Below are 13,485 nucleotides of genomic sequence, written 5' to 3' on the forward strand. Positions count from 1 at the left end.
ATGTGTTACAGAGTAGTTAACATTGCTACTTATAGAATCTCAAAAGCATACAGGAACCAGGCAACATATTGCATGTATTCTTATTCCACATCAAATAGTCTACTGCAGTTGATGAATACGTTCAATTAGATAACAGTAGATTAAAAGTGTCTAATTATAAAATTGCTTCAATGTTTCCTTACGGTCCTGGTGCAATTGCAATCCAAATTAAATCAAATTCATTGTCACATACACATGGTTAGCAGATGTTAATGCGAATCCAGCAAAATGCTTGTGCTTCTAGTTCCGACAATGCAGTAATAACCAACGAGTAATCTAACCTAACAATTCCAAAACTACTACCGTATACACCCAAGTGTAAAGGGATAAAGAATAGGTACATAAAGATATATGAATGAGTGATGGTACAGAGCGGCATAGGCAAGATGCAGTAGATGGTATCGAATACAGTATATACATATGAGATGAGTAATGTAGGGTATGTGTCACGCCCTGGTCTTAGTATTTTGTGTTTTCTTTATTAATTTGGTCAGGCCAGGGTGTGACATGGGTTTTGTATGTGGTGTGTTTTGTCTTGGGGTTTTTGTTAGGTATTGGGTTTGTATTATAGTAGGGGTTTCTAGCATAGTCTATGGCTGTCTGGAGTGGTTCTCAATCAGAGGCAGGTGTTTATCGTTGTCTCTGATTGGTAACCATATTTAGGCAGCCATATTCTTTGAGTGTTTCGTGGGTGATTGTTCCTGTCTTTGTTGTCACCAGATAGGCTGTATAGGTTTTCATGTTACGTTTGTTGTTTTTGTATTGTTCGTGTTTATTCTTTATTAAACATGTATCAAGAATACCACGCTGCATTTTGGTCCGACTCTCCTTCACCTAAAGAAAACCGTTACAGAATCACCCACCACAACAGGACCAAGCGGCGTGGTAACGGGCAGCAGCAGGAGCAGCGTAATAAGGACTTCTGGACTTGGGAAGAAATCATCGATGGGAGAGGACCCTGGGCAAAGCCAGGGGAGTGTCGCCGCCCCAAGGTGCAGCAGGAGAAACGGCAGCAGGAGCAGCGAGAGGAATGGACATGGGAGGACGAATTGGACGGAGAAGGACCCTGGGCTCAGCCTGGAGAATATCGCCGCCCCAAAGAAGAACTGGAGGCGGCGAAAGCGGAGAGGCGCTGGTATGAGGAGGCAGCACGGCGACGCGGATGGAAGCCTGAGAGTCAGCCCCCAAAATGTATTGGGGGGGGGCTCACAGGGAGTATGGCGAGGCCAGGTAGGAGATCTACGCCAACTTCCTGTGCTTACCGGGGGGCTAGAGAGACCGGGCAGGCACCGTGCTATGCTGTGGAGCGCACGGTGTCCCCAGTGTGGGTGCATAGCCCAGTGCGGTACATTCCAGCTCCGGGTATCGGCCGGGCTAGAGTGAGCATTGAGCCAAGTGCCATGAAGCCGGCTCTACGCAGCTGGTCTCCAGTGCGTCTCCTTGGGCCGGCTTACATGGCACCAGCCTTGCGCATGGTGTCCCTGGTTCGCCTGCATAGCCCAGTGCGGGCTATTCCATCTCGCCGCACTGGCAGGGCGACCGGGAGCATTCAACCAGGTAAGGTTGGGCAGGCTCGGTGCTCAAGAGCTCCAGTGCGCCTGCACGGTCCGGTCTACCCCCAGTACCACCTCCACGCACCAGCCCTCCGGTGGCAGCTCCCCGCACCAGGCTTCCTGTGCGAGTTCTCGGCCCAGTACCACCAGTGCCAGCACCACGCATCAGGCCTACAGTGCGCCTCGCCTGTCCAGCGCTGCCAGAGCTTTCCTCCTCTCCAGCGCTGCCGGAGTCTCCCGCCTATCTAGCGCTGCCAGAGCCTTCCTCCTCTACAGCGCTGCCGGAGTCTCCCGCCTGTTCAGCGCAGTCAGAGCCTTCCTCCTCTACAGCGCTGCCGGAGTCTCCCACCTGTTTAGCGCAGTCAGAGCCTTCCTCCTCTACAGCGCTGCTGGAGTCTCCCGCCTGTTTAGCGCTGCCAGAGCCTTCCGCGTCTACAGCGCTGCCGGAGTCTCCCGCCTGTTCAGAGCTGCCAGTCTGCAAGGAGCTGCCAGTCTGCAAGGAGCTGCCAGTCTGCAAGGAGCTGCCAGTCCGCAAGGAGCTGCCAGTCTGCAAGGAGCTGCCAGAGCTGCCAGTCTGCAGGATGCCGCCAGAGCTGCCAGTCTGCAAGGAGCCGCCAGAGCTGCCAGTCTGCAAGGAGCCGCCAGAGCTGCCAGTCTGCAAGGAGCAGCCAGAGCCGCCAGTCAGCATGGAGCAGCCAGAGCCGCCAGTCAGCATGGAGCAGCCAGAGCCGCCAGTCAGCATGGAGCAGCCAGAGCCGCCAGTCAGCATGGAGCAGCCAGAGCCGCCAGTCAGCATGGAGCAGCCAGAGCCGCCAGTCAGCATGGAGCAGCCAGAGCCGCCAGTCAGCATGGAGCAGCCAGAGCAGCCAGCCAGCATGGAGCAGCCAGAGCAGCCAGCCAGCATGGAGCAGCCAGAGCCGCCAGTCAGCATGGAGCAGCCAGAGCCGCCAGTCAGCATGGAGAAGCCAGAGTCGCCAGTCAGCATGGAGCTGCCAGTCAGCATGGAGCAGCCAGTCAGCATGGAGCAGCCAGAGCTGCCAGTCAGCCAGGATCTTCCAGATCCGCCAGTCAGCCAGGATCCGCTATTCAGCCAGGATCCGCCATTCAGCCAGGATCTTCCAGATCCGCCAGTCAGCCAGGAACCGCCATTCAGCCAGGATCCGCCAGTCAGCCAGGATCTGCCAGAACTGCCAGTCAGCCAGGATCTGCCAGAACTGCCAGCCAGCCAGGATCTGCCAGAGCCAACTACCTGCCTGAGCTTCCTCTCAGTGCTGAGCTACCCCTCAGTCCCGAGCTACCCCTCAGTCCCGAGCTACCCCTCAGTCCCGAGCTGCCCCTCAGTCCAGTGGGGCCCTTGGTGAGGACTACTAGGCCAAGGTCGGCGGCGAGGATCACCTATCTAAGGACGCAAGGCAAAGGGACTAAGACTTTGTTGGAGTGGGGTCCACGTCCCACGCCGGAGCCGCCACCATGGACAGACGCCCACCCGGACCCTCCCCTATGGGTTTAGTTGTGCGGTCGGGAGTCCGCACCTTGGGGTTCTGTCACGCCCTGGTCTTAGTATTTTGTGTTTTCTTTATTAATTTGGTCAGGCCAGGGTGTGACATGGGTTTTGTATGTGATGTGTTTTGTCTTGGGGTTTTTGTTAGGTATTGGGTTTGTATTATAGTAGGGGTTTCTAGCAAAGTCTATGGCTGTCTGGAGTGGTTCTCAATCAGAGGCAGGTGTTTATCGTTGTCTCTGATTGGGAACCATATTTAGGCAGCCATATTCTTTGAGTGTTTTGTGGGTGATTGTTCCTGTCTTTGTGTTTGTTGTCATCAGATAGGCTGTATAGGTTTTCACGTTACGTTTGTTGTTTTTGTATTGTTCGTGTTTATTCTTTATTAAACATGTATCAAGAATACCACGCTGCATTTTGGTCCGACTTGCCTTCACCTAAAGAAAACCGTTACAGTATGTAAACATAAAAGTGGCATAGTTTAAAGTGGCTAGTGATACATGTATTACATAAAGATGGCAAGATGCAGTAGATGATAGAGTACAGTATATACATATGAGATGAGTCATGTAGGGTATGTAAACATTATATTAAGTGGCGTTGTTTAAAGTGGCTAGTGATACATTTTTTACATCAATTTCCATCAATTTCCATTATTAAAGTGAGCTGGAGTTGAGTCAGTATGTTGGCAGCAGCCACTCAATGTTGGTGATGGCTGTTTAACAGTCTGATGGCCTTGAGATAGACTGAAAAACAGCTTCTATCGTTCTCTGCTTTGATGCACCTGTACTGACCTCGCCTTATGGATGATAGCGGGGTGAACAGGCAGTGGCTCGGGTGGTTGTTGTCTTTGATGATCTTTATGGCCTTCCTGTGACATCGGGTGGTGTAGGTGTCCTGGAGGGCAGGTAGTTTGCCCCCGGTGATGCGTTGTGCAGACCTCACTACCCTCTGGAGAGCCTTACGGTTGTGGGCGGAACAGTTGCCGTACCAGGCGGGGATACATCTATAGAAGTTTGTGAGTGCTTTTGGTGACAAGCCGAATTTCTTCAGCCTCCTGAGGTTGAAGAGGCGCTTCTGCGCCTTCTTCACAATGCTGTCTGTGTGGGTGGACCAATTCAGTTTGTCCGTGATGTGTACGCCGAGGAACTTAAAACTTACTACCCTCTCCACTACTGTCCAGTCGATGTGGATAGGGGGGTGCTCCCTCTGCTGTTTCCTGAAGTCCACAATCATCTCCTTTGTTTTGTTGACGTTGAGTGTGAGGTTACTTTCCTGACACACACTCAGAGGGCCCTCACCTCCTCCCTGCAGGCCGTCTTGTCGTTGTTGGTAATCAAGCCTACCACTGTAGTGTCGTCTGCAAACTTGAGGATTGAGTTGGAGGCGTGCATGGCCACGTAGTCGTGGGTGAACAGGGAGTACAGGAGAGGGCTCAGAACGCATCCTTGTGGGGCCCCAGTGTTGAGAATCAGCGGGGTGGAGATGTTGTTACCTACCCTCACCACCTGGGGGCGGTCCCACAGGAAGTCCAGTACCCAGTTGCACTGGGCGGGGTCGAGACCCAGGGTCTCGAGCTTGATGACAATCCACACTCTTCTACATGACCAAGTGAGTGTGCATACAGTATGTGTGTCCATGCATGTGTGAGTGCGTAGACAGGTGACTAAGCTAAATAACTTGGTTTTGAGAATTTAAAAAACATAGGGCCTTTGACTGTGATATTCCTATCAAAATATCTTTGATAATTGCATTCTAGGTGACACCATGAAATGCTTTTGAAACATAGGTGATGTGTTGCACTTTATCTTCTCCAAGTACATGAGCATTTAAAAAAAATGTATTTCACCTTTATTTAACCAGGTAGGCAAGTTGAGAACAAGTTCACAGCATAAAATACAGAACAATGATAGGAGCCTTTACAGAATGTACATTTTCAATAAAACATATCTAAATACGTGTACTCAATATACAGTGCCTTGCAAAAGTATTCGGCCCCCTTGAACTTTGCGACCTTTTGCCACATTTCAGGCTTCAAACATAAAGATATAAAACTGTATTTTTTTGTGAAGAATCAACAACAAGTGGGACACAATCATGAAGTGGAATGACATTTATTGAATATTTCAAACTTTTTTAACAAACAAAATTATTCAGCCCCCTTAAGTTAATACTTTGTAGCGCCACCTTTTGCTTCGATTACAGCTGTAAGTCGCTTGAGGTATGTCTCTATCAGTTTTGCACATCGAGAGACTGAAATTTTTTCCCATTCCTCCTTGCAAAACAGCTCGAGCTCAGTGAGGTTGGATGGAGAGCATTTGTGAACAGCAGTTTTCAGTTCTTTCCACAGATTCTCGATTGGATTCAGGTCTGGACTTTGACTTGGCCATTCTAACACCTGGATATGTTTATTTTTGAACCATTCCATTGTAGATTTTGCTTTATGTTTTGGATCATTGTCTTGTTGGAAGACAAATCTCCATCCCAGTCTCAGGTCTTTTGCAGACTCCATCAGGTTTTCTTCCAGAATGGTCCTGTATTTGGCTCCATCCATCTTCCCATCAATTTTAACCATCTTCCCTGTCCCTGCTGAAGAAAAGCAGGCCCAAACCATGATGCTTCCACCACCATGTTTGACAGTGGGGATGGTGTGTTCAGGGTGATGAGCTGTGTTGCTTTTACGCCAAACATAACGTTTTGCATTGTTGCCAAAAAGTTCAATTTTGGTTTCATCTGACCAGAGCACCTTCTTCCACATGTTTGGTGTGTCTCCCTGGTGGCTTGTGGCAAACTTTAAACGACACTTTTTGTGGATATCTTTAAGAAATGGCTTTCTTCTTGCCACTCTTCCATAAAGGCCAGATTTGTGCAATATATGACTGATTGTTGTCCTATGGACAGAGTCTCCCACCTCAGCTGTAGATCTCTGCAGTTCATCCAGAGTGATCATGGGCCTCTTGGCTGCATCTCTGATCAGTCTTCTCCTTGTATGAGCTGAAAGTTTAGAAGGACGGCCAGGTCTTGGTAGATTTGCAGTGGTCTGATACTCCTTCCATTTCAATATTATTGCTTGCACAGTGCTCCTTGGGATGTTTAAAGCTTGGGAAATCTTTTAGTATCCAAATCCGGCTTTAAACTTCTTCACAACAGTATCTCGGACCTGCCTGGTGTGTTCCTTGTTCTTCATGATGCTCTCTGCGCTTTTGACGGACCTCTGAGACTATCACAGTGCAGGTGCATTTATACGGAGACTTGATTACACACAAGTGGATTGTATTTATCATCATTAGTAATTTAGGTCAACATTGGATCATTCAGAGATCCTCACTGAACTTCTGGAGAGAGTTTGCTGCACTGAAAGTAAAGGGGCTGAATAATTTTGCACGCCCAATTTTTCAGTTTTTGATTTGTTAAAAAAGTTTGAAATATCCAATAAATGTCGTTCCACTTCATGATTGTGTCCCACTTGTTGTTGATTCTTCACAAAAAAATACAGTTTTATATCTTTATGTTTGAAGCCTGAAATGTGGCAAAAGGTCGCAAAGTTCAAGGGGGCCGAATACTTTCGCAAGGCACTGTAACTATGTTTACAGTGTGAAATAAAAAATACTCAACTGTTAATACATTTAAACATAGACTTTCCATACACAGAGAGAATGTTACCTACAATGTAAGTTATCTAAGTACAGTGCCTTCAGAAAGTATTCACATCCCCTGTGTCACGCCCTGACCGTAGAGAGCTTAATATGTCTCTATTTTGGTTTAGTCAGGGTGTGATTTGGGTGGGCATTCTATGTCCCTTTTCTATGATTTGCATTTCTGTGTGTTTGGCCGGGTGTGGTTCTCAATCAGAGGCAGCTGTCTATCATTGTCTGTGATTGAGAACCATACTTAGGTAGCCTTTTTTTCCCACCTGTATTTGTGGGTAGTTGTCCATGTATAGTTGCCTGTGAGTACTACGTTGGCTGCATGTTTTCGGTTTGATGTTTTGTTGGCGACATCTTATAATAAAGAAGTATGTACGCTCACAACGCTGCGCTTTGGTCCGCTGTTTCCACCTTAGACGATCGTGACACCTTAACTTAAAAAAATATATTGTTGTGTTACAGCCTGAATTTAAAATGGATTATATTGAGATTGTTTGTCACTGGCCTACAAACAATACCCCATATGTTTTCTTCCCCCGAAATGTTTACAAATGAATGACAAATAACAAGCTGAAATGTCTTGAGTCAATAAGTATTCAACCCCTTTGTTATGGCAAGCTTAAATAAGTTCAGGAGGAAATATTTGCTTAACAAGTCACATAATAAGTTGCATGGACTCACTCTGTGTCAATAATAGTTTACAAATATTTTTGAATGATTACTTCATCTCTGTACCCCACACATACAATTATATGTAAGGTCCCTCAGTCGAGCAGTGAATTTCAAACACAGATTTAACCACGAAGACCAGGGAGTTTTTCCAATGCCTCGCAGAGAAGGGCACCGATTGGTAGATGTGTAAAAAAAAAAAAAAAGCAGACATTGATTATCTCTTTGAGCATGGGGAACTTATTAATTACACTTTGGATGGTGTATCAATACACCCAGTCATAAAGATACAGGCGTCCTTTCTAACTCAGTTGCCGGAAAGGAAAGAAACATAATTGACAGAGTGAAAAGGAGGAAAAAACCCAAACCATACATTCTGTTTGCAACAAGGCATACAGTAATACTGCAAATAAATGTGGCAAAGCAATTAACAATTAACAATTAGCATTCGTCCAGGGTATCTACGATGCAGATCTCAGCTCCATTGAGTCTGCTGTAATAATTAATGTTCTTTATACACTTTGTAGTTATTAAACAGGTCCACTTGTCACCAGTGGTTATGGTCATGGTCAGTGAACATGCAGAATCTATGTGCCAAATCACTGTTCCCATTAATGGTGTTTTGAGCGTAATAAAATTCCCACATTGACGACTAGGTGGCTTTCCCCGTGAAGCCACATTCTTTCGGCACAAGATAGTAAAAAACTATTTTCGAGAAACAACCTAATTGTGGTTACACATTTTAATGAGTCGGTCGAAGAGATGATTGCTCTGAATAAGTTAATAATAACCTTTATGATTCCTTACTCCAATAATACTAAAATGGAATTAAAAGTGATGGCGCTTACCCTTACCAGTTGGGGCAAGATACACATAAACCTCCACTTCACAGATTTTTAGGAGTCTGTTCTGTGAATCTGTTCAATGATCTGTTCAATGATTCTCAACCAAATTTCCTGAGCTTGAGCAATTTTGACAAATACAGTGAATACACAGTATGTTGCCTTACGAGTTGTGCTAGGCTGGTGGAATCTTATTCCAAATGATTCACAGCTGTAATGGCTGCCAAAGGGGCTTCCACCAAGTGTTAACTCTAGGGTGTGAAGACATACACAATCAACACATCTTAATTTTTGATTCATTTGAAAAATGTTCTAGAATGTTTCTTTCACTTTGATGTGGAGTAGGTTGTGTAGATCGTTAGGGGAGAAAATGTAATTGAATCCCTTTTTAGATGTAATTTTAATACAGCAAAATGTGAAGGCTGCAAGGGGTGTATCCCAAACAGCAAGCAACGCAGGTGAAGAAGCACGGTGGCTAGGAAAAACTCCCTAGAAAGGCCAGAACCTAGGAAGAAACCTAGAGAGGAACCAAACTATGAGGGGTGGCCAGACCTCTTCTGGCTGTGCCGGGTGGAGATTATAACAGAACTTGGCCAAGATGAATTAGAGAGAGCATACTTAAATTCACACAGGACACCGGATAAGACAGGAGAAGTACTCCAGATATACCAGACTGACCATAGCCCCCGACACATAAACTACTGCAGCATAAATACTGGAGGCTGAGACAGGAGGGGTCGGGAGACACTGTGGCCCCATCCGACGATACCCCCGGACAGGGCCAAACAGGCAGGATATAACCCCACCCACTTTGCCAAAGCAAAGCTCCCACGCCACTAGAGGGATATCTTCGACCACCAACTTACCATCCTGATACAAGGCCGAGTATAGCCCACAAAGATCTCTGCTTCTTGGGACCTAGAACAAGCATCTCTGTTTTGTCCGAGTTTAAAAGTAGAACATTTGCAGCCATCCACTTCCTTATGTCTGAAACACAGGCTTCCAGCGAGGGCAATTTTGGGGCTTCACCATGTTTCATCAAAATGTACAGCTGTGTGTCATCCGCATAGCAGTGAAAGTTAATATTATGTTTCCGAATGACATCACCAAGAGGTAAAATATATAGTGAAAACAATAGTGGTCCTAAAACAGAACCTTGAGGAACACCAAAATGTACAGTTGTTTTGTCAAAGGACAAACCATCCACAGAGACAAACTGATATCTTTCCGACAGATAAGATCTAAACCAGGCCAGAACTTGTCCGTGTAGACCAATTTGGGTTTCCAATCTCTCCAAAAGAATGTGGTGATCGATGGTATCAAAAGCAGCACTAAGGTCTAGGAGCACGAGGACAGATGCAAAGCCTTGGTCTGACGCCATTAAAAGGTAATTTACCACCTTCACAAGTGCAGTCTCAGTGCTATGATGGGGTCTAAAACCAGACTGAAGCGTTTAGTATACATTGTTTGTCTTCAGGAAGGCAGTGAGTTGCTGCGCAACAGCTTTCTCTGAGAGATTCGATATAGGCCGATAGTTTTTGATATTTTCTGGGTCAAGGTTTGGCTTTTTCAAGAGAGGCTTTATTACTGCCACTTTTAGTGAGTTTGGTACACATCCGGTGGATAGAGAGCCGTTTATTATGTTCAACATAGGAGGGCCAAGCACGGGAAGCAGCTCTTTCAGTAGTTTAGTTGGAATAGGGTCCAGTATGCAGCTTGAAGGTTTAGAGGCCATTATTATTTTCATCATTGTGTCAAGAGAGAAAGTACTAAAACACGTGTGTCTCCCTTGATCCTAGGTCCTGGCAGAGTTGTGCAAACTCAGGACAACTGAGCTTTGGAGGAATACGCAGATTTAAAGAGGAGTGTAATGGCAGATTTCCTCCTCTTCTTCTGAAGAGGTGTAGCAATGATCGGACCAATAGGCAGCGGGTAAGTGTCCATGTTTTAATAGGAAAGACTGAACACTATGAAATACAAAAAACAATAAAGTGACTATAAACAAACTAAAACAGTCCTGTGTGGCACAAACACTGACACAGGAAACAAACACCCACAAACCAACAGTGAAACCCAGGCTACCTAAGTATGATTCTCAATCAGAGACAACTAACGACACCTGCCTCTGATTGAGAACCATACTAGGCCAAAACAGAAACCAAACATAGAAACACAAACATAGACTGCCCACCCCAACTCACGCCCTGACCATATTAAATAAAGACAAAACAAAGGAAATAAATAAAGGTCAGAACATGACAAGGAGTCCGTAATTTGATTTCTAATGATCATGATCTTTTCCTCAAAGAAGTGAATGAATTTATCCTCAAAGAAGTTAATGAATGTATTACTGCTGAAGTGAAAGCCATCCTGTCTTGGAGAATTCTGCTTTTTAGTTAGCTTTGCGACAGTATCAAAAATAAATGTTGGATTGTTCTTATTTTCCTCAATTAAGTTGGAAAAATAGGATGATCGAGCAGCAGTGAGGGCTCTTCGATACTGCATGGCACTGTCTTTCCAAGCTAGCCAGAAGACTTCCAGTTTGGTGTGGCGCCATTTCCGTTCCAATTTTCTGGAAGCTTGATTCAGTGCTCGGGCATTTTCTGTATACCAGGGAGCTAGTTTCTTATGACAAATGTTTTTTATGCTCAGTGTATTTACATTACATGCTCACTTATATCACTTCACATATTTAAATGTAACCTTTACAGATTTGTTAGCTTCCCTTTACACTTTGAAATTATATGAAGTAGTGTTGTTTTAAACTTGTTATAATTGTTAACTTAACTATTATTCAAGGTGCACTAGTGTTGATGTTGATTAATCACAGATCACAATCCTGCAATAAATAGGAGAAGGGAATCTTCCTCTAATTTGTCTGTTTCTGTGTTGTATTCTCAAATGAACATTACCTTTTTGTTCAGTCATAAGCTCTCCAATGAGCTTTATTTGATTGTCACTCATTTTTCAGAATATCTGCCATGTGAACCCATTTTGAAGCTGGTAATGGCATGCAATGCCAACGCAGCCAAAGGCCTGCCCTACAGTATGATGGCATTAGCTTTATGGACATTTCGAATGTGCATCTGAAGCAGAGAATAGCTTAACTCACACATTGTTGACATAGGGGCCCTGGGGCGGCAGGGTAGCCTAGTGGTTAGAGCGTTGGACTAGTAACCGGAAGGTTGCAAGTTCAAACCCCCGAGCTGACAAGGTCGTTCTGCCCCTGAACAGGCAGTTAACCCACTGTTCCTAGGCCGTCATTGAAAATAAGAATTTGTTCTTAACTGACTTGCCTAGTTAAATAAAGGTAAAATAAAAAAATAAAAAATATTGTTCAACTAGCTATATGTCCTCAATTTAAAAACAATACCAGTATAAAATGTAGATGAGGCTAATTATTTTAGTAGATTTTTAAAATGCCTTGTGCTGACATTAAATGTTTTAGTGCTAATCCAACCCTTGCAATATAGGTGGTGACATATCTGGAAGCAGTAGATCCTTAGCTTAAAACATACACACAACAACTACTACCAAGTTCAATACCAGATACTTTTCTCCGAGAAGGCCTGAGTGACACTTGGCGATGCCACTGTGATCATGAAGATGGTTTGTCTAAGACTACCACAACAATGACATTGTCTATGCTAAATATGTTTCAATTGTAAAGAAACAAAATAGTTGGGATAAAATAAATACTTTTTATTCAATGGGGCTCAGCAAAATACTTTTCATTTCACCCAAACAACAATATAGCCTACTATTAAAGTACAGTATGTTTACAATGTCATAAACAATAGTCTTTTACACGTTCCATATGATATATGATCATCCTGTCCAGTTTTGCGCTCCCTCAGGCTCGGGCGGTGGGGAAGATCTTTGTGGGCTATACTCAGCCTTTTCTGTTGGTAGTAAATTGGAGGTCTGTTGATATCCCTCTAGTAGTGTGGGCGCTGTGCTTTGGCAACGTGGGTGGGGTTATATCCTACCTGTTTGGCCAGGTCCGGGGGTATCGTTGGACAGGGCCACAGTGTCCCCCGATCCCCAGTCTCAGTCTCCAGTATCTATGCTGCAGTAGTCTGTTCTGGAGAAAAGGGTCAGTCTGTCTTATCTGGTGTAATTCTCCTGTCTTATTAGGTGCTCCCTCTAATTCTACCATCTCTCTCCCTCTCCCCTCCTGCAGGACCTGAGCCCTAGGGACTATAACTGCAGTTACACTGCATTACACTACAGTTATTATGCATTTCCTGCGTCCAAAATACCACAGTCGACTGCAGTTACTGCACGTTTCAAAACTGTCATATTTTTTTGTAAGGGTGTCCCCGTCCCCAGTCCACCTGGTCTTGCTGCTTATCCACTTTCTACTGTATTGCCTGTGGAACCCTGACCTTTAACTTATTTATTTATGATTATTTTTCATTTATTTTTTATTGCAGAAAAAACAGTATACATACAAGAAGTATACAAACAGACAATGATAACATATGCTAGGGTGTACAACAAATGACCGATTATACAAAGACCTTAAAAGATGCACACATTGATTGATTTAACAGCTTTCTTATTAGAAGAATGTTGAATGGTCTTAATGTACTGCTTGAATTCCTTATAGAAAACACGGAAGAGTGTTTTTTTTATTCGTGAATTTACATTTATGAATATTAAATTTTGCCATTAGCACAATTAGATGTATGAGGTAAAATTGTTTTTAAAAATAATTTTTATAGTTAAGGAAACCCGAGCAGCACATTCTCACATAAAAACAAAAGTCATGAAGAATATTAACAATTATAAAACTATGAATACCTTTCTATAATTTCTTTACAAGTAGACAATGCCAAAATAAATGCAAAACTGTTTCTGGATGCTCAACACAAAAAGCACAGTTAATGTTCATGTATTTTTTTGAGTTTCTTCAGGTAATGATTCGCATTCTGAAAGATACCTCTTTGACCTTTGACCAGGTAATTGTGTGGTAATAACGAGTCTTTTTTCCAACTGAAATTATTGACAAATGTATTCCAGTAAATTGTGACATAAGGAATGGATGCAATATCCATTTGAAATAAAGCACGTATAGATATTTTGTTCTGAAGGAGCAAGGAGAAAAAATGTTTTCCTATTGGAGAGTCAACTGGATTAAGCAAGGGTAGGTCAAGAAGGTGAGGTCTGGTTACACCTCTAAACAACATGAGAGTTCCAGATGGAATAGCATCAAAGACTATGGCGACCTC

Source organism: Oncorhynchus mykiss, chromosome 3 (genome assembly GCF_013265735.2).
Source record: "Oncorhynchus mykiss isolate Arlee chromosome 3, USDA_OmykA_1.1, whole genome shotgun sequence".
NCBI classification, from domain to species: Eukaryota; Metazoa; Chordata; class Actinopteri; order Salmoniformes; family Salmonidae; genus Oncorhynchus; species Oncorhynchus mykiss.